The 5,187-nt window shown below is 31.4% G+C and overlaps 1 pseudogene; it reads left to right on the top strand.

Annotated features, from left to right (window-relative positions):
- Positions 1–230: 230 nt before the first annotated feature.
- LOC149061320 (uncharacterized) lies at positions 231–1,994 on the top strand (annotated as a pseudogene).
- The last annotated feature ends 3,193 nt before the right edge of the window (positions 1,995–5,187 follow it).

The following is a 5,187-nucleotide window of genomic DNA, read 5'->3' as shown; positions in this document are numbered from 1 at the left end:
TTGTTATAATATTTACTTAATAGTAGATTATAGTCAAAGTAAATGCTAACTATATTTAATTACAATTAATTATAGATCCTAAAAAAACACATATTTATAATGTAGAAAAGTTTGTTGTTTTTCCAAGTCCTTGTTTCCAAGTCCTAGTGAAGAATCTAGTAAATATTTTAAGCATTTTTAACATAAATATAATTTATTATTGTTAAATATACTAAATACTTATAGATTCAATGAAACGTTTTGATGATGAGATAGATCAACCTTCTTGCTCTATAAAAGACTTTCCAGAAGACCAGAACACAACAGTGAAGTAAAAATTAGTATGTACAATGTATTACAATTTACAATAAACCTGATGATTCTTTTCATGGTAAGATTGAAATTAGTTTCTGACTACATGTAATGTGTATTACACACATCACAATATTAAATGAACATAAATGTTACAAATATATTGAATTACCAGTATATTATTTGATATTTCAATATTATACCTACATATATATTTAAATAGGTTTTTAATAAATACCTAGTAGGTTAGGTTAGGTTAACCTAACCTAAGCAGTTGTTATTTATAAAATTATGATTTTAGATGGAAACTATGCATTTAATGTTATATTCCCTCAAACCCCTGAAAAATCAAGTTCAAATATGAATAATTCTTTGATAACATTTATTAGCATTTGAAGTTCAAATATTGACTTAATACGTAAAAATTACGGCAATGTTCAAATTATCTTAGATAGAAATTAATAAAATATTTTCCTTTTTTATTTAAGATTTGAAAACTTAATACAAGGCTCCTATCATATTTTTACAATAGCAGTTGAAAAATAAAAGAAATATATATTCACAATTTTTTTTTAAAAGAATTCAAAATTTGAATTTTGACAACATACGTAAAAATCACGAAAATTCACAAATTATTTTAAGCTAGAAATTCGTTAAAAATTTTCTTTTTAAATCTAAGATTTGAAAATTTTTAATAATCTATAATATATCCTAGACAGATAAACCGTCTCCGTTCAGAATCGTTTTTCGTATACAATGATACCTATCATTGCATTCAAATTTAACCAACCCTAGTCAGAGGTCCACCCCTTCCCCTAATGTACAGCAGAGCGACATCCACTTACCCGCTTTTTTTTCTCACAATTTTCATAAATACAAATACTAAGAAATATTTTTATATTTTATGATTTGTACTTAATATTTTTTGATTTATTCTTTATTGTTAAATTTTCAAAATGTATTACTTTAAAAGCGCAACTAATTTCAAGCAAATAATAAATAATAGTAATTAACACATAACTAACTATGTTTATTTTATATTGAAGGGGACTGACTAATTTTAATCATACGAATGAAATGAATGATAGTGAAGAAGAGGATACTTTAGTAAATGTTGACGATAATAGTTCAAATGATGTACATAAATTTTCACACATATCTGCAACAGAAACCATTACAGAGGAAACTGAGGTTGAAAATACTTTCACAACCGAAAAAAAAAATTACTTAAAGAAAAGAGGCCTACTAAAAAAATTAAACAAAATGAAGAATTAGTGTCATTGTTCAATAGAAGTAATGACGAAAGGCAACAAATTTTAAAAGCTTTAAATAAAGTTGAGGAAGATGAGGACCCCATTGATTTATTTTTTAAAACAATTGCTTCAACCGTAAAATCGTTTCCTCAACATTTAAAAATAAAGGCCAAAAAAGAGGTGTTCAACATAATAACGGATTTGGAAATAGAAAATAATTGCAGTAGTACATCGACATCGAACAAAAGTATTCAGTCAACAAGCAGCTTATTTTCATCTCCAAATCCTAGTATACAGTCATCGTCACACTCAGGATTCTCAACGTATAATCGTCCAAGTCAATATATTTTTCCAGAGACTAGTGGTCGTCAATCTGAAAATTGGACTCAACCGTTTGGTGAACCAAATTATGAACCACTTCAATATGACGATAGCCAATATGATGAATAAATTAAATATGAAAATATCTTTTTATTTATTATTTTAATAAGTATTTATTTTTATTTTATGATTTGTTACACAGTTTCAATTATTTTTATTGTTTCTACTAAAGGATGAATTTTTTGTTTTTTGTTTTTTTCATATTTTCACAACAATGATATTCGGGGGTTCGAAAAAGTGCTATTAATTATTAATTGTTATTTTTTTTTATACGACATTGTTAATTTTTATTAAACGAGAAGTTGAATTAATTTATTATTAATAAAAATGTTTTTATACACAGTTATATTTAAAAATTAATATTACATAGGTACCTACTATAAAGTATAATTTGTATTATAACATATTATGTAACATTAACTCAGCGTGACTGCTAGTTTTTCAGCAGCAGTTATTGGTTTTTTAACTTTGATACTTGGGTTAGTTGTTATGTCTTCCTCAACTAGATTCAATATGTAATTAAATTGATCCCAGCTTAACCTAAAAAATTCCCGGAATTTGGTTTCGTCTCGCCATAAATGTTTTTCTATCATGACACTGAAAAATCCTTCAGTTTCCCTGGTTAAGTATATTTCATGCACTTCATTTTTTTTATTTGATAGTACGTGTTTAATGATGGCTTGTTCTTCTTCTACTTCTTGTAAAAGAAGTAGTTTTACGATTAATTTTTGTTTTTTTGTTAAGGACATAGTAAAACGAATGGTAATAACTAAACTGGTAGTATTTGAAAACACTCAATAATATATAATATAAGTACACTGTATAACCGTTCCAAACAGAGGACTTGATACAACTGCGTGGTACCCACGTGGATACGTGTCTATCATCACATATCGAAGGAATTGTTACAGATATGCCATTCGTAATACTTGCAGACGATGCATACCCACTTAAGACCTATATAATGAAACCGTACTCAAGACGCAATCTATCACATGAAGAGAAAATCTTTAACTACAGGCTATCAAGGGCTAGGAGATGTGTGGAGTGTGCTTTTGGTATTATGACAGCCAAGTGGCGTTTGCTTGGAAAATGTATAGAAACTAGTGTTGGCCAAGCAGAGAGAATTGTGAAATGTATCTGTTTACTTCACAATATAGTTATTGACCGTAAAGGCGGTGAATTCAGTTCCGCGACGTTGCTACAATCTTTAAATGAATCACCCCTTCAAGGAAATACGTCTTCAAGAATGTACAAAAGAGCTTCACAAGAGGCTCAGACCATTAGAGACACCTTCAAGTCCTACTTCAATGGAGTCGGCGCTGTACCATGGCAAAACGGGAGCATCCAGTAAAAATAAAAATAATATTGTTATTTAATTTAAAAAAATTTATGATTTTATTTTATAATAGTTCATAAATATTATGTTTGTATTAGTGTAAGAGTAAAATGCTTAAATATTAAAAAGTTAATTAACTACAATTATTAATATTTGTCTAGAATGATTTGATATGTCTGTAGGTACTCGTTGTAATATTTAATCAATTCAAATAAATAGTTTTTATTTTCTATTCTTAAATTTATTATCATTTAATAATTTACACCACAGTTATTACTTTATCAAATTTTAACATGTTGAATAATATTGGATTATATTATAATTTATTACTCTCACACCATTGATATTAAATTAGATAAAACTAAAAATAAACATATACTTGCTCACTACTATCTCTATAATTATCAAACACAAACAAATTATTTACAAGCGTATTTAAATAATATATGGGTTTTCTATACATCGTTCACATACGGTGACGCCATAAGATTCTATTTCCGTGCGTAGAGGCACATGATATTTTGATGAATACGCTGCTTATAGTACCATTTAGTAACTTATTATTTAGTAGTTATTTATTAGTTGGTATTATTTCGTTAAGTATATTATTACCTGAAATTTGTTGAAGTTGCGTTCCAATTGATTCCCACAACTCAAATTTTATATCACGATTGTGGCAAGCTTTCACCCTCTGGTCCCATAGACGAGGTTCATCTCTCACAAGCTGTATTAACAACTCCTTATCAATTTTTCCCGTCATTTTTTAAAAATTTGATTAATATTTAACTTAATTAACTTAATTAACAGCAAGTTTTAACTTTAGTACTTTACTAACTACGCGTCGGATTAGAAACGTCGGACTGGAATCAAACATGATTGATCGGCCGTCAAATCGGATAGTGTCGTGAGTTGTCGGGAATCGAGAATTTGGAAGCTTCGTTTCAATTGTAGGTTAGGTTAGGACCATCGGACAACGTCGGATCGGATCGGATCGGGAGAAATGCGGACCTAATGTAGGTGCGGCCTACGCCGGACAGGCCGCTTATCGGAGCGGTTCAATGCGAGCGCTTTAAGCCTAACCGTTCGGCGCATGCAACCGTGATAGCGCTAATTTGCGACGCGCAATCTATTAACGCATGCATGGTCTGCAACGACCAGGTTCAATCGCGCACATGGACGAGTGCAGTACCTAACATGACAGTTGCGGGGCGGAGGGAAGGTGGTTGTGGAGCAGATGCGCACATAACTTGGGCGGGTTGCGCGTCTTCATTATCATATCGTTCGCCGGTGGACCCGTGTAATAGCGAATGGTGTCGACGCGAACAATCGTTACATCCCGGTTTAGTTTTACATTTCGGAGCCCAGTGCTTAGGACTAAAGCAATTAAAGCACATTTTGTGTTCCCGCGTCCACCTGACCCGTTCATCGGCCTCCCATGCTTTGAAACGGTCACATGAAACTAACTCATGGAGCCCAGTACAGCATGGACAGGTATTATCATTTTTTGATGTTACCATGGACGTCAAACGCGAACCCTGTGAGTTCCCGTAGTACTCTCCCGCTTTTCGAATCGGACCAGGTGTTCTATTACTTTTGACCGGCGCTGACACAGCTGCCTTGTTAGGTAACTCCCCGACAACTTCTAATATCGCTACGCGTGTTCGTACGAACTCTAACAATTGAGTTTACGATGGATAATCGGCCGTACTGCTTGCTTCAAATAACTGATGGGTTGACATCGGCAAACATCTGAACGCGATGTCCTGAGATATCCATTAATTAATGATATAAGATACTATAACATAATTAACACAATATAGTTCAACCAATTAAAGGTATAGGTACTATTAATTTATCTTTAATAGTGATCCAAACCAATATTGATATAAACTCCATACCTATTAGGGTAACAAACAAATAAAA

The sequence above is a fragment of the Diuraphis noxia genome, unplaced genomic scaffold, assembly GCF_037042655.1.
Source record: "Diuraphis noxia isolate RWA-SAM2 unplaced genomic scaffold, SU_Dnox_SAM2 contig0001, whole genome shotgun sequence".
NCBI lineage: Eukaryota > Metazoa > Arthropoda > Insecta > Hemiptera > Aphididae > Diuraphis > Diuraphis noxia.
This window is presented reverse-complemented; position numbering and strand designations above follow the sequence as displayed.